Source organism: Nomascus leucogenys, chromosome 12 (assembly GCF_006542625.1).
Source record: "Nomascus leucogenys isolate Asia chromosome 12, Asia_NLE_v1, whole genome shotgun sequence".
In the NCBI taxonomy this organism is placed as follows: Eukaryota; Metazoa; Chordata; class Mammalia; order Primates; family Hylobatidae; genus Nomascus; species Nomascus leucogenys.
In genome coordinates this window covers 79,633,013-79,658,680 of record NC_044392.1, presented here as the reverse complement: position 1 = coordinate 79,658,680, position 25,668 = coordinate 79,633,013, and the positions used below count along the sequence as shown (strand labels likewise).

The following is a 25,668-nucleotide window of genomic DNA, read 5'->3' as shown; positions in this document are numbered from 1 at the left end:
CCTGTAGACACCCGCCGCCCTCTCCCGGCTCGGCGCAGCCGCCGCCCGCGCGCGACTCGCCCCGGGACCCGGCACAGGTGACGCCGTTTGGAGGGGTGTTGGGGAGGAAGGCGGGCTTGCCTCGCCTCGCGGCTCCCCCGCGCCGGCCGCCCGCAGCCCGCGGAGAGGGGCGCCGCGGCTTCCCGCCCCTGGCCTAGCACGGCCGAGGGCTCCTGCGCCTGGAGGCTGGGTGGGCGTCCGGCGCGCGGGAGGCGGCCCGGGGTTCCCGGGCGGGCTCCGGCAGGTGTGTGCGGCAGGCTCAGCATCGTCCCCGCCCGGCGGGCCACGGCTTCGCTCCGGGAGCAGATGGTGTCCCGGGGCCCGCGGCCCCTGCGCCGCCCGGGCGCCCCGCATTCTTCTCGCGTTTCTCGGGCTGCACGATTCAGGCTGCCCTGTCTGCCTGGCGGTGCCTCTCGGGTCTGAGCTTAAAGCAGGTGGGTGCAAACCTTTGGGCATCCAGGGAGAGCTTTCTTGTTAGAGCCCACACACAATCAGGCGCATCAAGTGGGTAAGTCCCCCTCCCCCGCCGCCACCTTCTGAAACAAGTAGCTCTTATTTACCCTTGTAGTTCTCAAGTGGGTCCCATTTTTAGCCACCGAGTGCTGAGAAGTCTAGTGGGAAGGGACCAGGCGGAGAGTCGGAGGGAGAAATTGGTTTCTATTTCCATTTCTACCACTGTGACCCGTAAGTGCCTCGGTTTACCCAGCCATGAAATGGGATTCGTAATGCCAGCAGTTTCCTACCCCTCCAAGACGGCAGAAAAACCTCTGTGAAAACACTTTGAGCCTAAGTTCATTTAAGAGTCACTGTTGCTGGTCTATGTATTTTTAATTGTACACACATTTGAGTGTTAATGTGGTGCACACTTTTATATGAAATTATGAAATTTACTTTAAAGACTGATCTTGGATAATGTTTAATCCAAATACCAGTTTGGAGAAGATGGAGGAGTTTGTGTGGACGTTAGGAATTGATGTGTGAAATGGGAAAAAGGATTTAATAAAATCTTTATGCAGTCATAAATGGAGTTGAGAAAAATGGACCTTGGATTGTGGTGTTTTAAGTGAGTTACTCCCGTGCCAGCACATGGTGTGGATTGAAATGTAGCTTCATCTTTGTGTAGCCGATTAAGGTAATAAGTTAGAGAATCCCAGCTCCCTTTTAAGTGTGCTATATATGAGGAATTTTTATCCTTGCTTATCTTTTCCTTAAATTGGGTGAAACGAAATTAGAAAAGTGTATTCTCGCCGTGTTAGAAAATATGAAAGAATGGGTGAAGAACCATGAATTTTAGTTTATTTGCCACGCCCCTCCTGTGCCATCTGATAACCCAGAGAATATTTTGAGGGTGCTTCTTTTTTTTTTCTACGCCTGCAACTCCTTTTGTCCCATTACCTCCCTCTGGAGTTTGAATCTTTACTGTCCTTATCCTTGAGATGAATTTTGTCTGTTTAGGCTGGATGCCTCTGACCCAGCTGCCCAATAAGTCATTATTTATTTACAGTGTTAGATTTCCATTTCTATTCATTTCACTCTAAGTCTTCTTTACCCTGGTGGAAAGAATAATGGGTCTTTGCTACTAATGCTTTATACTTGGAGGTGACTGGGAATGGCATGCTTAAGGTGCTGAGACTAATGCAAACCCCAGGGAAGCTAGGTCTTCACTGGAGTCTTCTGAATAGGTCCTGGGGTACAGATGCAAGAGTTGGCCTGTCTTTTCCTTGATTTTCTGAAGTCTCCACTGGGTAAATTCATCTGATTGTCAAGGGAAGTCTTGTGAGCAGGGAGCTATCAGAAGTCTGAGTGTTAGACTGATTAAGAGCCTTCCCTGCAAAAGAGTGGGGAGAAAGAAGTAGTGGCTTGTAGGTGTTGGAGAGTCCTCCCTGTAACCAGATAACTAGTAGGAAGTAAAGGATCCCTAGATTCCCAATTGAGAAATGGGACAGGGGCTGGGTTTCAAAAAGGAAGTGGCACAGCTTCTAGGCAGGTTTGGGAATGTACCTGAGGTTTGATGGGCCCTTCTCCCTTTCTCTTTCAGAGTGTTTCTGGCTCCTCAGAGTCAAGCACAGCTGTCTTAACAGTTTTCAGACCTGTTTACTCTCCTCCTTGGTGCTCTAAAGGAGGCCCAGCGTTCATGTTCCTCTCTCAAAGCTGGCCTTACATGTATTAGAGGAAAACGGGCAGTTTAGTTTGTAAGAAACTCTTTAGACCTCAGTGTCTCTCCCCACCTTTCTTTCCAAATTAGTCCCACGTCCTACAGATTAAGGATTCGTTTAGGCTTCAATATCTCAAACTGGGATACTCAGTTTGGCTGAGAAGAGTAAACTGAACAGTCTACACTAAGATATGAAAAGCTAGCTTTTCTGTTGAGGAAGATAATGAATTAATTGTCTGGGTGAGAATCGTGGGCATTTGGACAAAGGAGGGCCAGACTGGGGGTGGAGTTGTGCTGGACAACTTGTGCCCTCGTCCTTGAGAGAGGAAAGAATACCACCAAACTAGTGCAGTCACCTTGTTGTGCTTTTTCTTCTTCCATTTGCCTTGAGAGAAGAAGAAGATAGCAGTATGGAGGTGGAGTCACCATCTGTTCTCAAGGATGGGAAACAGACTTTAACTGAACATTAGGAATGAGCTGTATTCACCTGGCATTGGTATCAGGCGCTGGATGGATTACACCAGAGAATACATTACATCAGGAAAGTAAGGCTAATTTTGTAAGAAAGTCTAGGTATTTCCAGAGTGACTTTGGTGGTATTTTTTCTTGTTGAGGATGAAAGGTTGCACACAAAGAAATGGAGGCCTACTGCTCTGAGGCTTGTTATTCCTGGTGAGACAGTTGGATGTGCTGCAAGCAGATCCCAGACCTGATCAGGCAGGATAAGGCAGGAATAGCAAAAGGTGGTTCTTTGTTCAGAACATTGGTCTGTTCACGGAGAAGGCAATCCTGTGGATATATAAGAAGGAGCTTCTGAACCGGTGTAAAAGGCCAAAGCTTTTGAAAACAGCCAACGAAGAAGACACGTGGAAGGCTGTTCGGAGCTTGAGCCAGCACTGGAGGAAGGGAGTCCCGGACAGCGGGACCAATATCATGGGTGGAGTTTGACTAAGTGGACAAAGGCTTGTCTAAAGCAGTGTTTCAAACATTTTCAGACTACAGCAGTACAAAATGCATTTTTACATTGAGACCCAGGGCACAGCAAGTATAGGTGTATGTGAAGCTAGTTTCTATTTCTATTGTATTTCTGTTTCTAGTCTGTGTTCTTAAAAACTCATAACGTGTTAGTGGATCAAAGTCCACTATTTGGAAACCACTTGTCCAATGGGTAGAAAAACAGGTTGCAGTGGAGCAGGCTGGGCAGGGGAGATTGGAGATACTGAAGGAGGTGTGGGGAGCATAGAATTGATTGAGCACTACCTGGGCACCTGTCAGTGGGAGAGAAGCGAGTGTAGAGACTCACCTTGTGTCTGACAGGTGCAGAACTCACATAGATGAAATGATGGGACAGATGCAGAAGAGGGGACTTTCCACCAATTCTACTCACTTCAAAGCAAAATGATTGGCTTTAAGGAAGAGGAAATGTGCAAGGAGTGAACTCGGATATGTAAGCAGATTTCTTTAGAGCAGTAAGATTTTCCTCTGTAGGCTTAATGAGGAGACAAAAGGACCCAGAACAAATTGGCTGATGAATTTAGGTCATGTCCACTTTCATGGCCGGATAGGGAGCAGAGGGGCTTGTAGTGCAGGGAGGGTGAGTAGGAGGCTCACACCTCCCTTTACAGTTTTGAGAAGTTTGAGCAGAAGCAGTGGATGGAATGTGTTTTGAAACCCCATTTGCTGATCAAACTTGTTAGGAAGTTGGCTGCTTGCCTCACAGAGAATTTGAAAAGTATTCTTTTTTTCTTTTTGAGACAGGGTCTCACTTTGTCACCCAGGCTGGAGTGTAGTGGTACGGTCTTGGCTCACTGCAACTTCTGCCTCCTGGCTTCAAGTGATTCTCCTGCCTCAGCCTCCCAAGTAGCTGGGATTACGGGCACCCGCCACCAACCTGGGCTAATTTTTGTATTTTTGGTAGAGATGGGGTTTCACCATGTTGGCCAGGCTGGTCTCAACTCCTGGCCTCAAGTGATCCGCCCAACTCAGCCTCCCAAAGTGTTGGGATTACAGGCGTGAGCCACCGTGCTCAGCCAGAAAAGTATTCTTATTACATCTTATAAAAGGGCTAGACGATCTGTGATCAAATTCCAGTCATCGTTTATAGCCTTTGGGGGTCATCTAAACAGCTTCTTGGAGAAATTGATGAGGCAACCAGCAATTGTGAGTTAATTCCAGTATTTGCCCTAGAGTTAATCAAGGGCAGAGTCTATCTGTAGGCTTTTGATTTCCTTTTCATGACTATCAGCATCTGGCTACAACACCAAACACTCCGAGCAGCAAGAAAAGCCTGGAGGAAAAGTACACAGGTGGCTGGCGCAGTGGCTCACACCTATAATCCCAGCATGGAGGTGGGCAGATCACCTGAGGTGAAGAGTTTGAGACCAGCCTGGCTCACCCACATGGTGAAACCCTGTCTCTACTGAAAAAAATACAAAAATTAGCCAGACATGGTGGCATGTGCCTGTAGTCCCAGCTATTCGGGAGGCTGAGGCCAGAGAATCACTTGAACCTGGGGGCAGAGGTTATAGTGAGCCGAGATTGTGCCACTGCACTCCAGCCTGGGCAATAGAGTGGGACTCTGTCTAAAACAAAACAAACAAAACAAAACAAAACAAAACAAAACAAAACAAAAGTACACAGGTATCAGAGTTCACCCCAGCATGTTGCTTAGTGACTGCTTGCTTTTATCACTGATATTCCAACCTAGTTGGAGCCTCCCCTTGACCTGACCCTGCCTTATCAGATGTTCCTACCTTAGTTGATGTTTTCAGTGTTTGACTTCACCCTTCCTCAGCTGTCTGGTATTTATCTAAAGCTTTCAATTCTGGTTTCTCTGTTGTCTCCGATAACTCTCCCCCCATCCCCCACCAACTGCCTTGTGGTGTCCACCTGACTCCATGGAGCTCAATTCTGGGTCCTGGCTTGTACCATGTTACTATTCATTGAATTCTGCCATGGGAAACTGTAGGAAAAACTGCACATTGATGAGTTTATGCATTTATTAATTTAACTTTAAAATTTTGGGGACCTGGAGAAACTTTCTTGGTCAAATTAATTTTAATTAGTTTTCTCCAAATAGGCTTAAAAAATCTTTGAAAATTAAACTTCTCTCCATATCTGTATTTAGTGGAATGGGAGGAAGAAGGAATTTTCATTTGATGAAAAATTTTGAAAAATTTAAAAGTTCTTTTTATAAAGTGTTACTTTAGGGACATGATTTAAAAAAAAAAAAAAAAAAAAGAAATAGGGTCTCACTGTGTTGCCCCAGGCTGGTCTTGAACTCCCGGGCTTAAGTGATTCTCCTGCCTTGGTATCCCAAAGTGCTGGGATTACAGGCCTGAGCCACTGTGCCTAACCCGGGACATGATTGTTAAAAATAGTCTTGCTCAATTAACATGTTTTGCTCCATTACATGTAAAAATATTGAGACAGTTAGGAATTTAATTAAATGCTTTATAATTTGTCACATGTAAGGACTTATAAAGACTATAGCTTTGTTTAGAATGAGGTTTCCTTCCCTTTTCATATTTTTTAAACCTGTGTGAGTGCTCCCAAACAGATCAATTTCTTACATGCCCTGTGGAAAAGTGGAGGAATCCAGGGCAACATAGGATGAAAGGGTGAGGCCAAGAGGAAGGCTTGATCACCTGGAGCCAGAAGAAAGAACCAAACCTTTAAGACATGTTTAGCATTTTGAAGATTTGAGAACACTTTATAGCCACAGGCCTCTAAATGTTTACTGTTTTTTTTTAATTGCAAAATAAAACTAGCTCATTACAAAAAAATTATAAACAATATTTAAGAGAATGAAAATTCACCTCTGCTTCCTCTTCCAGCTCCCACCCTGGCTAGTTTCACTCCTAAACACACCTAGTTATTAGTTTTGGGGGTAAGGCCCTCCAGACGTTTTCTCTACAAATGGCAAAATGTGCCCAGAGTTATTTAGTTATGAAAAACTTATTACTTTGCAGCTTGCTTCTTTTATCACCTTTTTCATTTAAATGTCAATAACATGTGATAGTATACATATAACTGTATTTCTATTGGTGGACCTTGAAGTTACTTCTAGTAATGTTTTGATAAACACTCTTGTAAATACTGTATATCTTTTCAAACTTGTGCGAATTTTTGAGGGTAAAAGACCAATTCATTGGTATACTGCTTATTTTATAATTCAGGTAACACATGTTATCAACATTTACATATTCTGCTATATAATTCCCCAAGTATTGACTCAGCAGTGAAAGCGCAGCGGTAGATGTTACGGGGATTTCAAGGTGGGGCAATGCATCCTCCTTACCTACAAGAGGTCACTGTCTGATAGGGGGATTAGGCATGCTCATTAACTATAGTATCTTTAGTTTTATTTATATTCCCCTTTGTTCCAAACAGGATTTGGGATGTTTTACAAAGATGCATATGATATGACAAGATAAAGTATATTTAGTATAAAGAAGGAAAAGAAGGTGGAAGTATAAGTGTGGCTGGTTAGTGTATTTCGAAGTCCTATTCTTTCATTACTAAAAGTTCTGGCTATAAGCTTTCCAGCAGCAAAGAGAAGAGGCACATGATCTATAACAAGCTTCAGGGTGTCCAGAAGAGAAACCAAATCAGAGAAGCACACCTATTCCTGATTCCAGGAGGTGAGAAAAAATTTCTCCTTTGGGTTTTCATTAAGAAAACATTATATTTGCAATGGCCAGCATCCTGAACAACCTTCCCAGTATCTTACAGTAAAACCTAGTGACTTTGCCTTACGATGCCACCTCATATCATGTTGCCCAGTGCTAGCCAGGGGTATCATGCCATGGCACTGCTCAGTGAAAGGTCAATAGGGTGAGTTGTAGGTTCATGGGTTTAATCCAGAAATAGCTTTAAGAAGGCCTAAAGGGACACATGAGCAATGAAAAATAGCAATGTGATCTTGTTTCTGGATAATTTTTCCACAAAGTAGTATAGAATATACAATTTTAGCAGAATTGCTATGAGTAAAACCTACGGAATACTAGGCCTGTAACTTTTGAAATCAGAAATGAGGAAGTTTTAGATGGCATTAACTATAGCAATGGCTGGGCAAAATATTTTTCTAAAAAATAAAACAACAAACACCACCGCCCTGTACTTGGTCCACACAACAAGGATGGTACTTGATCGATCCCATAAGTTAGAAAGGATTAGAGCTGCCATGCTAAGAAGTCTTGATAGCATCTTCAAGATTAAACTTGTTAATAGGTTATACAGTGTGAGAATGTCACCAGGGCTTAGAGGTCTACCAGGTGGGTCAGCTTGACCCTGTTTCATAAAGCCAGGAAGAATTCACTTCCCATGGGTTATCTGGATCTGAACTTTCATGAACACATTCACCAAATTCTTGCCTTGGGAATGTTGCCCTAAAACAGTTCTTCATTATCAAGTCTGTGGGCCAAGCTTAGGTTTTTTTTATGTGACTTACTACACCTGAATTTAAACATGAGGTTGAGGCTACCTGCAGTTTGTGATGTGATGAAGGCACATCTGATTCGTTTTGCACATCACCTTACTAAGCTGTGAAGTAGTTCAAGGAAACATGTCACCATATCTAGATTTTTTGACTATCTGGCAGTATCAAACCTGAATCAGGTAGATAAGTATGTTTATTGGGAAACAGTGCAGTTGGGACCAGTTTTAGGCAATGGCAATCTTATGGGAAGAGCTTAGAAAAGAAACCACTGTCAAAGTAGCTCGAGTAGAATTTTTATTTTTTAAGACTAGTCAAGAGAAGGAGGGAAAGAGTAGATCAAGGAGTTCCATTTGTAACTGTGAACGATCAATGGAGACAACTCACTACCTTCAGACTAGCCCTCGGGTAGAGTGGACCTTAGGTAACAAGATAAAAGGCCACCTAGAGAATTTACAAACTCCTTGGCTGTCTTCTCATTTTGGCCACCAAATTATCCAGTCAGATCATAGGTATAAATAAGCTGCAGGGCCCTTAGGCCAAGGGTTAAATCAAGAGGGAAATGATCACATTCCTTCAAATATAGAATATAATATTCCTGTATGATTTGGCATGATTGGAGAAATATTAAATAGGTATAACATTTCTTGGTTAAGAAAGGGCTGGTATCCCGGCCATGGTGGCTGAGACCTGCAATCCCAGCACTTTGGGAGGCTGAGGCAGGAGGGTCACTTGAGTTCAGTAGTTTGAGACCAGCCTGGACAACATAATGAGACCCCATCTCTATTGAAAAAAAAAAAAGAAAAAGAGGCCAGGTGCAGTGGCTCATGCCTCTAATCCCAGCGCTTTGGGAGGCCGAGGTGGGTGATCACTTGAGGTCAGGAGTTCAAGACCAGCCTGGCCAACATGGCAAAACCCCATCTCCACCAAAAAAATACAAAAATTAGCCAGGCATGGTGGTGCATGCCTGTAGTTCCAGTTACTTGGGAGGCTGAAGCAGGAGAGTTGCTTGAACTCAGGAGGCAGAGGTTGCAGTGAGCCAAGATCGCTCCACTGCACTCCAGCCTTGGTGACAGAACGAGACTCTGTCTCAGACAAAAAAAAAAAAAAAAAAAAAAAAAAAAAAAAAAAAAAGGCTGGTAATATCAAGAACTATTCTTTATTGAGTGGTCTTTTAATCTGTTGCCAAATAAACCATCCCTAGATCCTAGCAGCTTGAAACAGTGATTTATTATTTCCTGTGATTCTGTGGGTTGGCTAGGTAGTTACTGTGATGGTTACAGGTTCACTCAAGTGGGTTTCTTCAGCTAGAGGGTTAGCTGGGCTGAAGGATCCAAGATGGCTTGCCAGCATGGCTGGTAGTTGATACTGAGTGTTGGCTGTCAGCTGGGCAACCTCAGTTTTCTCATTGTGGCCTCTATCTACCATCCTCTGGTAGACTAGACAGGCTCCTGACATGATGGTCTCAGGGCAATTTTCCAAGATAGTGTTTTTTAAGTCCTACCTAGGCTCTAGAACCCTCAAAGCCTCTCTTCTGTTGTATTCTCTGTGTCAGCAGTTGGCAAGGCCAGCCCAGGTTCACAGGGCAGAGACATAGACTCCACCTCGGGGTTGGGAGACTGGAGTGGCAGTGTCATTGTTGCAAAGGAATTTATGGCTTTTTATGACTAAATGGTTTACCACAGGTGACTACATGTACCAGGAACTGTGCTTGGTGCATTTAACAGATTATCTCACTTAAGCCACATAACTGTCTTGCCATTAGGCATTCTCATCCCCATTTTAAAGAACCTGCAGGTCACAGAGGTTGTGTTGTTCTTGCCTAAAGCTACTTGATAAGTATTGGAACTAGGCTTTGATTCTAGGTATCTCTGTAGCTGAGTGGAATTCATCTTAAGAACCCAACAAGTGGGAGAAATATGCTAACTTGTTCTTCAGCCCCTCTAACTCATTTAATACCACTTCCTTTCCTGTGGGGAACAGGCACAAAAAGAAAAAAAGGAGGCAGCAGGCAAAGCCCTACCTTAGCCACTTCCCTTATCCTAAGGACTTTCCAGGGGTAATGATATCCATGATTTGGAGGTGAGAAGAACTTCCCTGACTCCATAGGTTCTGACTTCCTAGGTAGCTTGGCGGGTGACTGAGTGATCCCCTTAAAAAAAGAACAAAATATATTTTGGGAAAATCATGCTTTGTCCAGGTTTTCCTTGAGTTCACAGAGTTGGCAAAAAGCCAAGAGATGTTCCAAGCCAAGAGCTCCTTTTGTGATCCCTCCAGGAAGGGAAGAGCAGTGATACGGAAATAAGTACATTAGATGCCAGGTGGAAAAGGCAGTCTGCAGAACCTCTCCCTTTTTTCCCAAGAGTCTCCCCAGACAGTAGAGAGCCACCTGGTCTCTGCTTCAGCTTCAGGGACTCTTCCTAGCATAGACTTCTTCCAAGGCTGGAGTCCAGTGTTTTGTTTGAAATGTTGATTTCCTTGAAGGTGGGCTCGCAAGTTGTATAAGCTTCAAAACCTTTACCTTTTATTTGTGCCAGCTACTATATTAATTTGATCTCTCAATTACTATTGTCTCCTGGCCGAAGGCATTCTGATTTATCCAAAATCCAATGGCTGTAATTGTAACTCATAGGTTTAAAAACAAAGACTTCTTTATAAAAGTTTTAAGTGAGCCTGTAGTCCCAGATACTAGGGAGGCTGAGGCAAGAGAATTGCTTGAACCTGGGAAATGGAGGTTGTAGTGAGCCGAGATGGTGCCACTTTGCTCTAGCCTGGGCGAAAGAGCAACACTCTGTCTCCAAAAAAAAAAAAAAAAAAAAAGTTTTCAGTGGAGTGAGATGCTAGGGAGCAACATTTGTCATGTAAATCACATGTGTACTCTGAGGCATAAGGCCTAGAAAATGACCTGATTTTCCTAAGGGTAGAATTCTTCAATAAGTTCGGAGTTGAGAAGCAGAGGAGCTCGAGGGAGAGATGGAGAAGGCCTTTTTCTTTTTGGCTTCATTCTGCTTGTTAAGCATTATAAAAACCCCAAGTAAATGAATAAATGTAAATGAAATAAAAAATTTAAGACAAAAGATAAAAAGTTGATGCAAAATAGACGAATTATATCAGATTTAATTTATTTTTAAGTTAAAAGCTAGAACGTGTAAATGTAAGCTAGGAAAATAGGAATAAAAGTTTTGTTAAAATCCAGTTAAAATTACTGTACCTATAATGGAAGGGAGAACTAGTTAGGTGTTGTGGATACCAGTGGGAGAAATGATTTCTTGGAAGAGCAGGAATTTTCAGGGAGGGGTTAAAGAGGTGGGATAGCCTCCTACCCTTGCTGTGTCAGAATATCTTGGTGTAGGAACTCTGGGTTGTTTGAAAAATCTATATCAACAGAACTCTTTTGCTCCCACAAAACAAACTGTAGAAAGACTACAAAGTCTTCTCTACTTGTAGGAATAAGCAGAATTGTATGTGTGTGTGTGTGGTGGGGGTGGCAGGGGAGCCTGGGATATGAACATTTTAAAGGCACTTAATTGGATCAGAGAAAGATTCCTCGAAGGCATTTAGTATAGGATGTACAAGGAAAGATAGGATTATGACAGGTAAAGAAAAGTCTTAGATTAAAGAAATGTGTAGCAGAGTTGTGACTCAGCTGTCAGAGCGGTTTTCTGAGCTTTGGTAGCAAGGTGGGGCCACCCCCAGCCTTTGAGTATGGATACTTAGTTTAGAGAACAGGGGTTAGCCTCTTTCCTAATCTAATGTACTGTGGTTGTAATTATTATATACAATTATGAGAAAAATAAAGGTCTATTAGAAATGTGTGAAAAGTTAAGCTTAAATATTTTGTTATTTGTTATAATCAAAACAATCTGTAATCCAAAAATATTGTTTCAAGGAGGTGTCAGTTGCCAGGGTCTGTAGCAGGCAGAATTGATCAGTTTCTCTTTAACTTGAACTCTTGTTATGTACTCTTGGAGGAGTAAGGGCTGAAGAAATAGGAAATAGAGAATAAAAATATAAAGGATACCCTTTTTCAAAGTTCAGTATTTTAGTCGACAGGGAGGAACCATAGAGAAATCTTTTCTATAGCCATGAGCAATTCCTTGTTAAACGTTAAGTAATATCATTTATCTTTGAAAGGGAGTGTAACAGGCCAGGCGCGGTGGCTCATGCCTGTAATTCCAGCACTTTGGGAGGCCAAGGCGAGTGGATCACCTGAGATCGGGAGTTCGAGACCAACCTGACCAACATGGTGAAACCCTGCCTCTACTAAAAATACAAAAATTAGCTGGGTGTGGTGGTGGGCGCCTGTAATCCCAGCTACTCAGGAGGCTGAGACATGAGAATAGCTTGAACCCGGGAGGCAGAGGTTGCAGTGAACCGAGATCGTGCCATTGCACTCCAGCCTGGGCAACAGGGTGAGATTCTGTCTCAAGAAAGGGAGTGTAACTTAATTATATGAACATAAGGCTTCTTCACCTTTCCCAGCTTGGTCTTCTTTTCCTCCCATTTGGTTCAATTTAAAAAGCAGTACCATGAATATTAGAGGATTTATAGAAATTGGGTTGACTTTTATGCAGCTAGCTTCCTGTAGATTTTTACACTCATGATAATGGTTCTTCAACTTGATGCTCAGAAAAGAAAAAGAGGTGGAACATTTTCTTCATATTATCCACCTTAGTCTTTTTCCCTATATGTCTCTTTCACATACAATTAAAACAACAAAAAGCAAAAACTATAACTGCAGTTAGCTGAGAGCTTTATATACATTCTTCTAGATGCTTAACAATTTTTACATGATTGAAAAGTCGAAAGTGAGTAGTTGACGTTCTTTTTCTTTATTTTATTTAATTAATTTTTTTTTTTTTTTTTGAGACGGAATCTTGCTCTGTTGCCAGGCTGGAGTTCAGTGGTGCGATCTCGGCTCACTGCAACCTCTGCCTCCCGGGTTCAAGCGATTCTCCTGCCTCAGCCTTCCTAGCAGCTGGGACTACAGGCACGTGCCTCCATACCCAGCTAATTTTTTGTATTTTTGGTAGAGACAGGGTTTTACCATATTGGCCAGGCTGGTTTCGAACTCCTGATGTTGTGATCCACCGGCCTCGGCCTCCCAAAGTGCTGAGATTACAGGCCTGAGCCACTGTGCCTGGCCCGGCAGTTATTCTTTACTAAAATTTCAATGTCTTTGGTCATTTTTTGACATTTTATCAATGTTGAGATAGATAATTACAGTGTACCACCTATATGAAAATGCAGACAAAACTCAGAATGGGTGTAGGATGGTATGCCTTTTTTGGCCAGGGTTTTTTATTTGTTTCTTTGGCTTGGTAAATAACTCATCTTCTGCAGTGACGCGCTTATTTACAAATGACTTAGAGTTTGCAGATAGAGACTTTTACATCCCAGAGTGTTAGGACTACTGGTGGTGGTAAATAAGTCAACAAATCAGTACTTCTGCAGTTGATAAGAATGTTAAAGTACAATTACAGGTTATACATGAAACTTTTGAATATATATCATGTTAAAAGGAGTTTACAGTAGATAAATATACTCCATTTATAACGGTACTTTTTGCTGTTGGACATATTTGGAGGTGAGCATACTTTTGAAGTCAGTATACTTTCATGCTGTAATACTATGGCTGTCAGTTCAGAAAATTCCTTTTCTAGTGTTGTGATTACCCTGGTAAAACAAGGAATCTATAACACTAGCAGAATGGAAAGCACATGTAAGAGTATGTCTGTTATTATAACTGTTTTATTTAACATATTTATTGAGCATAAATTACATGGAAGACATTGTGTTGTGCATGGAGACTTAATGGTGAGGGGGAAAAATGCCGTATTTCCCACCCTTATGGGGCATACATTCCAGGTGAGAAGGAAATGTCTAAGTTGCAGCTGTAAAGGAGAGGGACATGCAGCATGAGGGCAGGTAATGGGGGAATTAACCTGTTGACAGAGCTCAGAGAAGACAGCTGAAGAAGCGTGGATGTGAACTTGGGAGTGGAGGGGTATGGATGGGAGTTAGGGAATAGGATGTGCACAAGCCTTGTGGAAGAAGGGAACATGGCATCTTTAAGGAAGAGAAAGAAGGCCATGTTAGCTGGAATGCAGTAAGTGAGGGCAGGTGCCAACTGAGGCTGGAGAAGGTGGAGTCCTTCTCATGAGAACGTTGAGAAACACATGAAGGTTTTAAGATGAGGGTAGGTAAGGAAGTGACATGATCAGAGATGGCTTTTAGAAAAGATTCCCCAGGAGCCCTCCAGTCTGTTCTTCACTCTAAGGAGACCAGTTTGGAGACAGTCCAGATATGTGATGATAGTAGCTTGAGAAGAAAATGCATCTTTTTGATAGTTATTTAAGAAGTATAATCCATTGGACTTGGTGGTAGATTGAATATGGTGGCAGAGTTGGAAGGTGCAGAAAGCAGGTTATCAAGGGTGACTCCTGGGTTTCTGGCTGTGAGATCTGAATGTATGGTGCAATAGGTTGACTGTGGTTTGTCCCCATCAAAACTCATGTTGAAATTTGATCCACAATGTATTGGTGTTGGGAAGTGGGGCCTAGTGAGAGGTGTTAGAATCCTGGGGGCAGATCCCTCATGAGTGGCTTGGTGCCATTCTTACGGTAGTGAGTTCTCATTCTGGCAAGAGTGGATTAGTTCCTTTGAGAGTGGGTTATTATAAAGCCAGGACGCCACCCAGGTTTTGTTTCTTCACACATACTTGCTTCTCCCTTTGACCTTCTCCACTATATTATGACTTAGTACCAGAGTTTTTGCCAGAAGCCAGGGCCATGCTTGAACTTCTCAACTTGCAGAATTGTGAGCTAAATAAACCTATTTTTCCTTCATAAATTATACAGTCCCAGACGGGCGTGGTGGCTCACCCCTGTAATCCCAGCACTTTGGGAGGCCAAGGTGGGTGGATCACTAGAGGCCAGGAGTTGGAGACCAGCCCGACCAACATAGTGAAACCCTGTCTGTACCAAAAATACAAAAAAATTAGCCGGGCGTGGTGGCACACGTCTGTAATCCCAGCTATGCTGGAGGCTGAGGCACGAGAATTGCTTGAACCCAGGTGGTGAAGGTTGCAGTGAGCTGAGATTGCACCATTGCACTCCAGCCTGGGTGACAGAGTGAGACTCCATCTCAAAAAAAAAAAAAAAAATATGCAGTCTCAGATGTTCTGTTATAGCAACACAAAACTGACTCAGATATTTGGTGATAACCATTCACTGAGATAAAGAACCTAGCTGAGGACCAAGTGTAGGGGTCAGGTTATGAGCTTGGTTTGAGATGCATTTGAGACACTGTGTAGTAATATCAAGTAGCAGTAGGCTATATACATTAGCTCAGAGGAGAGATCTAGGATGAATATTTAAACTTTAGATTTTTCTACATCTAAGTGGTAACTGAAGCCACACGTGTAGGTGAAATCACACAGGAAACAAGTAGATAGAAGATGGTCTGGAGTCTTAAAGAACTCTGTTATTTAGTAGCTGGGTAGAGGAAGTGTGGTGTTGTGGAAGTACAGGAAGAAAGCATTTCAAGGAGAAAATGGTCAGCATCTGATGTTGCGGAGAGGTCAGGTAACATGAAAGCTGCACATAGCAGTCATTGTTAACCTTAACAACAGCTATTCCAGGAGAGTGATGCGGATGGGGACAACAGTGGAGTGTGGTGAAGTGTCAGATGAGAAATGATGACAGAATACAGGCAAATATTTCTAGAACTTTGTCTGTAAAGGAGTGGAGAGAGAGAAAGCGCAAGTGGAAAAATTCAAGTGAGAGAGAGAAACTTTATGGAAAAAGAGGGTTGAAGAAGAGGTAAATCTGTTGATTTTTGTTTTTGCTGAGAACTTGAGCCTGTTTAAGAGCCAATAGACTCCGGTGTGTGATGGTCCCCTTCCTGTGTCCGTGTGTTGTGGGGTGGGGGGAGGGGGGAGGGATAGCATTAGGAGATATACCTTAATGTTAAACGACGAGTTAATGGGTGCAGCACACCAACATGGCACATGTATACATATATAACAAACCTGTACGTTGTACACATGTACCCTAAAACTTAAAGTATAATTTAAAAAAAAGAGCCAATAGAAAGAGCCATTTGAGAGGGAGAGAGTAAAGGATAATGTGGAGCAAAAGATTCCCAAGAAGGCCAGAAAGGATGGATCTAAAGTGCACAAGTTAGAGAGGTTGACGTTAGGTGAAAAGACAGATAGTTACAGATGGAGGTAGTTTGTATAGTTGGTAGTGGGGGATATTGAATGTTTTCATATGTTGGCTTCTACTTTTTTGTGAAGTAGGATGGGGGTCATCTGCTGAGAACAGGGTAGATGGATGGTGTTTTGAAAAGAATAGGGACAATTTGGGAATTTTATTGTGGACTCTGAGAGGGTTGGTTGGAGTGGCAAATGGTTGGAGTGTAGGGCAGCGTTGAGGGCTGTCTGATCCCTCTGTAATTCTCACACACTGGCTTCAGCCTTCTCATGTGTGACTTTCTGCAACAGAGCTCTGATTGTTCTGGACTCATTGCTGAGTAAATAGTTGGGCATATCCAGGATTAGGATTTTGTCAACTCTTGGCAATGGAAAGGGAATTTGGGTGTTAGAGTGCTGTGGAAATGATGGACTTTGGGATGTAAGCTGATTAAAGAGGGATGTGCAAGCAGAATAGGGCTAATGGGTTGGGAAAAAGCTGAGAGGTCAGTGGACGGATAATGTTGTAATACTGCACAGCTTGAAGGAAAGAAGGCCATGGTCAACAAAGGGAATACTTGAAGTGTTATTTTCGAGGCAGAAAACGATGCATAGGGGACAATAAAGGTTCATGGGTGGGTAAGGTGGCATGGAAGACATGCCATTCCAGGTGAAGATAATGGACTGAGTCGTCTAGGAGATGCGGAGCCAACAAACGGGCAGGAATATGGCAGAGCTTGACGACATCAGTGAGCCAGGGCTAATGTCTTTGAGTAAGCAGAAGTGATTGGGAGATTAGAATATAACAGTGAGGAAAGGAGGAGAGTGGTGTAACTGAATGGCAGGACCCTAAAAAGGATATAGGTGTTTGCAGAGGGCAGGGGAATGGAGAAATAAGGCCTGAAGGGGCAGAGATGCCAAGGCCATCTCCTGATTCCAGAGTATGAGAGGCTGGGCAGCTGCTACTTGAGAGGGTTGCAGGAGTAGAGGGGTGTCTTCAGCATGCTCAGAAGAGAGGCCAAGGATATGACACTATTTTCTGGGTGTAGAGCAGCAGTTCCAAGGGACCTAGAGGAAGGTTGCGGGAGGTGGAGAGGGTGATGGGCTGGGAAGGAACTTTGAAGCAAAACAGAGATACTCAGGTGGTAGAGGATAGATCTCTTCAATGGGCACTGCCTACATTTTAAGTCTTGCCTGATGAAAACAGGCATGAGTTAGGGGTCTAGACCTGATGGCTGTAGGATGGTTTTATTTTCCTTGACTAGAGTGACAGCAGGCCTGGAGATTGTATGTCCTGTGTGCTGCTGGAGGTGGATATGGTAGAAGCAGAGACTAGGTGCACACCATATGCTGAGTACTGTTCTAAGTGCCCAAGAAACATTATATCATTTATTTCCTATTACAACCATGCCAGGCTAGTACTGTTGATATTTCTATCTTACAGATGAGGAAACTGAGGTTCTGTTAAGGCAAGTTTAGTAATTTTTCTAAGGCTACGCAGCTAGCAAGTGGTAGAACTGAGACTCAAAATCAAGACTTTGGGCCTGTGTACTTCCCATGATGGTATATCTACTTAACATTTCCTTCCCTGTGAAATTATTATTTGTAACATATCTGATAGAATGTTGAGGAGTTAATGTAATAGGAATTGTCTTTCTGAATATCAAAATTAAGTTCAATTTTAGACCCCAAATCTTGTTTGCAGGGTCCTCTGAAAGTTAGACTAGGGCCCCTGCCTTCTGCAGACAACCCTCCCAGCTGTTCTTTTACCACTTCCGTGATAGACACTTGGACACTTCTAAAGGGCTAGAGGGTGGTTAAGTTAAACTGCCCACTTGTGTCATTTTGAGTAATGCAGAATAAGTTCCCACTCTCATTTTTTTGTACACTTTTTTTTTTTTTTTTTTTTTTTGAGACAGAGTCTGCCTCTGTCGCCCAGGCTGGAGTGCAGTGGCATGATCTTGGCTTATTGCAACCTCCGTCTTTCAGGTTCAGGTGATTCTTGTGCCTTAGCCTCCCAAGTAGCTGGGATAACAGCTGCATACCACCATGCCCGGCTAATTTTTGTATTTTTAGTAGAGACGGGATTTCACCATGTTGGCTAGGCTGGTCTTGAACTCCTGACTTCAAGTGATCCGCCCGCCTTGGCCTCCCAAAGTGCTGAGATTACAGGTGTGAGCTACCATGCCTAGCCACAACACTTCTTTAAATGTTCAAGGAATGCTCTCAAGTTCGTTTTGTTTTGTTTTTGAGACAGGGTCTCATTCTGTCACCCAGGCTGGAATGCAGTAATGTGATCTCCGCCTCCTGGGCTCAAGTGATTCTCCCACCTCAGCCTCCCGGTAGCTGGGATTACAGGCGTGCACCACCACACCTGGTTAATTTTTGTATTTTTTTTGTAGAGATAGGGTTTCACCATGTTGCAAAAGGCTGGTCTTGAACTCTTGGGCTCAGGTGATCCACTGGCCTTGACCTCCCAAAGTGCTGGGATTACAGGCATGACCCAGTGAGCCTGGCCTACTCTCAAGTTTTCAAGTTTTTTTTTTTTTTTTTTTTATAAGAAATCTTGTTCGCAAGCTAACATTACTCAGCCTCTTAGCTCTTTATGACATGATAAGATTACCATCTTTATACCACTCTAAAGGTACTTTGGTATGTAATTAATTGGGAGTATATGGGACTGATGCTTGATCAAAAGATGCACTCTCACTCTTTCTGAGTATAAATGAGCCTGAAATTTGTTTTTTTGTGTGTGTGTTTAGTATCTTCATTATACTGTTGTCTTTCATTGATTTGTGTCACTTACAATGCGAAGGTCTTGTGTGTATGGCTATTATGCCAAGTCCTATACTTTGGTATTGCCTTTAAAAATTTTATTATATTTTGCCTTTATGATTGGGATTCATTATTTCAGCTAATCAAGATAATTTCAAAACCTGATTCTGTTAACTTAATGTATTAGCTGTCTTTCCCACGTCTGTGTTGTATGCAGCTTAAGTAAACATACAAGTATTTACAAAAAATATTTGCTAAAACAGGACCAAAAAAGAGAAAATCGTATAAAATATCAGGAGATATTTCTCAATTCTACTTTGGATCAGTAATTTACATGCTGCTTCTAGTTTTCCGCTAGCTCTTGGGCTCACTAACTTTGTTAATCTAGCCACTTTTTTTGGTATTTTTCATAAGGCTGTCATGAGAAACTTTCAGAACTTTGCTGGAATCAAGGTATCCTTCACTTGGTATTCTCCAATCTACCAGGATCTTTTGGTCAGTTATTTGTGGAGGTAAGGTATAGGAAGGAATCAAGGATGACTGAGCTGTTCCAGGTTGGAAGATGGGGCAATGTTGTGGATGTCCATGTCATTCATTGAGGTATGGCACCACAGAGAAGGGCTGGTTGGGGTTAAGTTCAGCTTGGGCCAAGTAGAACCTGCGGGGCCTCCGGATGCACAAATGGAGCCCATCCAGAGGGTGGCTGACCATTCAGGGCTGGTGCATGGTGGGTGGTGAAATCTAGTTGCACACAGTATAAGCAGTGTTGAAGGTGCAGGGCGTGTAGCCAGGCAGAACCTATAGTATGTAGAGAAGAGGTTCAGGTAGTGGGGGTTGGGGGGAGGTAGTAAACATTGCCAAGTTAAAGGTGTTTATGCCTGATCGCCTTCATTTTCTCGGTCAAATGGGAAGAAAGCTCATCTATTTTAAGAGGGAGAACTAGAGATTTGAGAGCAGTGAATATTTGGAATCAATGTGGGAAATAGGAAAGGGAGCTTGCCAGGGATGGGACAAGGAATGCTAAGCATAATTGGGGCATTCTTCCCAGCTTCCCCCTTCCTTGCTGCCCTTAAAGACAAACACACAGACCCATCCCCTTCTTTTTAGGGATTTTTACTGCAAAACACTCCAGCAGTGGTTCTCACTGGGGGATTATATCAGAAAATGAAGGAGAGGGGTTATGTATGTGCATGGAAGTGGCACTGGTATTTGATATATTCTCTAAGGAATCCCTGAATTTACAAAGGAATCACAAATGGGGGAAATGAGTGAGTGATCGTGTTTTGGTGGGGAGGGGCTGGTAATCCTAACCTCACCTAGAACTGAGTCTGTTTTTTTTAAAGTCAATTTCCTTTAAAATTGCCCCTTCTTCCCCTCATCCTCTCTTCCTTCTTCCTCTCCGTCCTTCTTTCCCTCCTCCTCTCCTTTTCTCTTTCCCTCCCTCCCTCCCTTTCTTCCTTCTCTTTCTTTCTGAAACAGGGTCTTGCACGGTCACCCAGGCTAGAGTGCCATGGTACACAATCATAACTCACTGTAGCCTCCATCTCCTGGGCTCAAGTGATCCTCCCATCTCTGCCTCCTGAGTAGTGGGGACTACAGGAATGTGCTACCACACCCAGCTAATTTTTCTATTTTTTGTAGAGACAGGGTCTTGTTAATGTTGTCCAGGCTGGTCTTGAACTCCTGGCCTGAAGGAGTCCTCCTATCTGGGCCTCCCAAAGTGCTGGAATTATAGGCATGAGCCCAGCTGAGAACTGAGTCTTTTGGGCTCCAGCCTCAAAGCATCTTACTGGGATTTTAATAGAAGAGAAGATGTCCTCTTGGTTTACTTTTGGATACCTCCTCACTGTTATGTGTTACCTCTCATGGGTATTTATTCCTTGGAAAGCAGAGAGCATTTCTTTGCCCCCTACGCTTACCACTTTGTGTGGTGAGGATCAATTTCTTTGTATCCCTACTGGCCGTAAGCCTGTCTCCCTATTTTGTATTCCAGCACAGTGCCTGGCTCATGGTGGACCAGAGACAGATGGATGGACTGTTTTTTGATGTGAAGACTGAATTAGCCCTGGCAGTGCTGTTTCCCAGGGCCCTGTCTCTGGGAGTCTTCCTGCTGGAAGGGAAGGGCTCTCATAGCTGATAGTTAAGACATGTACAGTCACGCATTGCTTAACAATGGGGATACATTCTAAGAAATGTGTCCTTAACACAATTTTATCATTGTGTGAACATCATAGAGTGCACTTAACACAAACCTAGATGGAATAGCCTACCACACACCTAGGCTATATGACATAACCTGTTGCTCCTAGGCTACAAACCTGTACAGCATTTACAGTACTGAATACTGTAGACAGATGCTGCACAATGCCAAGTATTTGTGTATCTAAACCTAGAAAAGGTACAGTTAAAAAATGTAGGATAAAAGATTAAAAATTGGACTAGGCACAGTGGCTCATACCTGTAATCCCAGTGGTTTGGGAGGCTGAGGTGGGAGGATCACTTGAGGCTAGGACTTTGAGACCATCCTGGGCAGCATAGTGAGACCCAGTCTCTACAAAAAAAAAAAAAAGATGAGCTGGGTGTGGTGGCTATGTGGGAGGCTGAGGCGGGAGGATCACTTGAGCCTAGAAGTTTGAGGTTACAGTGAGCTATGATTGTGCCACTGCACTCCAGCCTGGATGACAGAGAGAACCTGTGTCAAAAAAAAAAAAAAAAAAAAGGTAAAAAATGTTACACCACCTCTGTGGAGCAATTACTGTGAACGGAGCTTGCAGGACTAGAAGTTGCTGTAGGTGAATCAGTAAGTGGTGAGTGAATGTGGAGGGCTAGGACATTACTGAACACTACTGTAGGCTTTATAAACACTGTACACTTAGGCTGCGCTAAATTGATTTTAAAAATTTCTTTCTTCAATAAATTAACCTTAGCTTAGTTTCTTTTTTATTTTATAAACTTTTTGATTCAAACCTTTGATTTTTCTTTTTTCTTTTTTTTTTTTTTGAGACAGTTTCACTCTTGTCACCTAGGCTGGAGTGCAGTGGCGTGATCTTGGCTCACTCCAGCGTCCGTCTCCCAGGTTCAAGTGATTCTCCTGCCTCAGCCTCCCGAGTTGTTGAGACTACAGGCATGTGCCACCATGCCTGGCTAATTTTTTGTATATTTAGTAGAGATGGGGTTTCACCATGTTGACCAGGCTGGTCTCGAACATCTGACCTCAGGTGATCCACCAGCCTCAGCCTGCCAAAGTGCTGGGATTACAGGTGTGAGCCACTGCACCCAGCCTTTGATTCTTTTTAATAACACTTATCTGAAAACAAACCCAGTGTATGGCTGTAGAAAAAGATTTTTATATCCTTATTTTATAAACTTTCTTCTATTTTTACAATTATGTTATTATTATTTTATTACTTTTTTTGTTAAAAACTAAGACTCAGACACACACATTAGCCTAGGTCTGTCAGAACCATCAGTATCACTATCATCCACCTCCACATCTTGTCCCACTGGAAGGTCTTCAGGGGCAGTAACACACATGGAGCTGTCATCTCCTATGAGAACAATGCCTCCTTCTGGAATACCTCCTGAAGGACTTTCCTGAGGCTGTTTTACAGTTAATTGTGTGTGTGGTGTTTTTAATAAATAGAAGGAATACACTGTAAAATCATGATAAAAAGTATAGTGTAGTAAATGCATAAGCCAGTAACATAGTCATTTATTATCATCGTCAACTATTATGTACTGCACATAATTGTATGTGCTAGACTTTTATATGACCGTCAGTGCAGTAGGTTTATTTACACCAGCATCACCCCAAACACATGAGTAATGTGTTGTGCTGCGGTGTTATGATGGCTACAGCGTCTCTAGGTGATAGGAATTTTCAGCTCCATTATAATCTTATGACGCCACCATTGTATATGTGGTCTGTCATTGACTGAAACATCGTTATGCAGCGCATGACTGTACTTCAGACCTTTTCATGTTTTTTCCTACTAAGAAATCAATGTCAGTTAAAGTTTATGTAAACCATCTTGAATGAAAAGTATAAACATTATTTCATTCAACAGGTCTCTGGAAAAGTTTCTTTGATGTCCACAATTCCTGTGAATCAAGATGGACTAATTATATTGTAGAGTTCATGTCTAGACGCTCTTGTAAATTGCTACAGAAGTATTTCCCTTATCTGTTTCAGCTGCTCTTCGCTAGACCAAATAGTATCCTAGCCTTCTGCCAGCTACTAGCTACCTGTAGAGGTATATGAAGTAGGCCTGCTTTTCCAGTTTTACTGTATTTTCCTGTACTTAGTTAGTAATCACCAAACTCTTGCAGGCCCTTAATATATGTTAGTAATGAGCATCCTTTGGTTTTATCACTTTTTACCATTTTTCTTGCCTGATTCATGCATTAAAGTGAATGAACAGGGATAGCTCCTTCCTACCAGAAGCCTTGGATTTCTGGGGAAATTTGTAAAGATCTCTAGATTAGTTCTTGATTTGGCATGACTGATTAAGCAAGCAGCTGTTTACTAAGAGGCAAAGCTGAGAGTAGAACAATTTAAGTGGCTTCTATATGTTGAGCTTTTAGTGGAAGTCACAGCTTGAATATATGGAGCTCTTTATTTAGTTTTAAATGAAACATTTTTCCAAAGGGAGACTCTCAACATATATCCCAAAGTCTTACCAGATAATAATTCTGTTCAAAATATAATATTCATCTAGTATAACAAAGACTTAAAAACTCGATTTTGGGGGGAGGGCAGGATGATACATTTTTTAATGGTGAATTGTTTGAGTGCTTTTAAATACATTAAATGAACAATTCATAAAGTGGATAAGGTATGATATGTTTTATGACACCTTTTAACATTCATGAAATAAATGCTTTGTATACATTGAATTTTAACAAACTAAATGAGCAGCCCATGCCCACCTTCTGCTCTAGGATCAGCAGAGAGCATATGAGAGTCTTCAGGGGAAACCTCCTCACATTTAGTATTAGATTCTCCATTCTCTTCTGATTACTGATTATATTTTTTTTCCAATTTTGTGTCCATCTGGCCTCCAGATACCTATTTGTTTTAATCTTAGAAAAGCATTATTCTCCTTACATCCCACTTAGCAAATTATGGTGATGCTTAATTTATGTACAAAACTTTTATGTATTGTTTGGTTAATATTAAACCTAGGCTAAAAGACCACAAATTAAAATTTTAATACCCAATAAACATATGTTGAATTAAAAAGAAGTAAAAGAGCAGTAAAGTTAATGGAGTCTCACAGAGAAGAATTGTAATATCAATATTTTTACCAAGTACACACACACACACACACACACACAGAATGAGGAAAGAATTCATTATAGACATATGAATTCTGACAGAAGGGGCCCTGTGGGAGACTGATTCTTATTACGATATCCTGGTCGGAAGGGAATGAAGTGGGGTTATTGCTAGTGCAGTCAATGACTCGGCTTTTCTCTGGTGAATTGACTTCAGTAGGTGACTTTATTTCTTTGCATTAGGCAGCTGGAAATGTGTATTGATTTATTTCCTTTTCATTTGAGGATCAGCTTTATCAAAGATGGAGCCATAGAAATGCTGTATATGCTGGATATGAGCAAATGCTTTAGTGCCTTTTTTTTTGGCTCTGAATGTTCCTAAGATTTTTAGGAGCCAAATAAAGTTCAGCTCAATGAGACAGAAAACACACTTTGAGTGTGCATATATGCATAGTACTATTCTTTCTGCTAACTCGATTGTTAAGACCTGAAGCTCTTTTATAAAAATCTTTTTTTTTTTTTTTTAAGGGATAAAAAGCCCTGCAAGCCTTTTGCTCCAAGAATGTGTGTGATTGAAGAGCATGTTTTAAAAATTAAATTCTCATTTGTGCAGTGACAGTGTTAGCGGTGGAGGGTGTTCAGGTTCTCGGCATTTTGAACAAAGAATCGGACAAAATGCACAAACAAAGCAAGGAAGGAATGAAGCCACAAAAGTAGCGATTTATTAAAAATGAAAGTACACTCCACAGGGTGGGAGTGGGTCGTACCATAGGGGCTCAAGAGCCCGGTTACAGAATTTTCTAGGGTTTAAATACCTGCTACAGGTTTCCCATTGGCCACTTGTTGTACACCCCATGCAAATGAAGTAGTGGCCCATAATCTAGGCCGGGTGTGGTGCCTCATGTAATCCCAGCACTTTAGGAGGCTGAGGTGAGCGGATCACGAGGTCAGGAGTTCAAGACCAGTTTGGCCAACATGGTGAAACCCCGTCTCTACTAAAAATACAAAAATTAGCCGAGTGTGGTGGTGCGTGCCTGTAATCCCAGTCACTCGGGATGCTGAGGCAGCAGAATTGCTTGAACCCGGAAGGCGGAGGTTGCAGTGAGCTGAGATCTATCGCACCACTGCACTCTAGCCTGGGGGACACTGCAAGACTCCATCTGGAGGTGGGGGTGGGGGTGTGTCGGGGGAGGGGAAGTTACACTTCTGTGCAAAGGAAGACTTGGCTGGCAGTCAGTCAGATTGGTTGGGGAAAGCAACCAATCAGAGGCTGAAACGAAGTTATAAAGTTATACTCCTATGTAAACGTCTGATTGGTCGTGGAAAGCATCCAATCAGAGGTACTTTCAGTTTTCCATTTGCCACTCAGAAAAGTGAGGGAGGGGTTTTCAAAGGGAGTAACCTCCAGTTATTTTGTTACTTAGGTGTGTAAAGTTGGGCTTTTCTGTTTGATTTAGTTCTAGGAAGTCAGTATGAATTGGCCTTAGGTGCCCTGCCTCCAGACCCTATTGTCTTGCCTCGACGGTGCAATGGCTCTTTTCTAAGACTATGTTCTTCTTAAGATTTTAATTTTGTTTTAAATGTTGTTTGTCCTGCTGCAAAATTAGTTTTTTAATTATGGAATTATTTTTTGTTTTGTTATTACAGGCAGTGTTAGTTCTATGATTTTTGGCTTGATTGTTTCTTAGAAATTATGTAACCAACTCTTTCATATCATAGATGAGAAATTGAGGGATAAAGAAATCAAGTGATTTGTCCTAAATTTAATTGAAATATTATTAGAAGAATACT

General features: G+C 42.3%; 1 protein-coding gene across 2 annotated transcripts in view; it reads left to right on the top strand.

Annotated features, from left to right (window-relative positions):
• The first annotated feature begins 378 nt into the window (after window positions 1-378).
• Window positions 379-25,668, top strand: part of TLCD4 (TLC domain containing 4) — a 74,752-nt gene continuing 49,462 nt past the window's right edge. Inside the window, exon 1 of one of the 2 annotated variants that reach the window (XM_030825019.1) lies at window positions 379-547. The gene's annotated coding sequence lies outside the window, so the exon portion shown is untranslated. Of the gene's footprint in view, window positions 548-3,993; window positions 4,071-25,668 lie in introns of those variants that run through there. The other variant, XM_003260083.2, reaches the window with a different exon arrangement.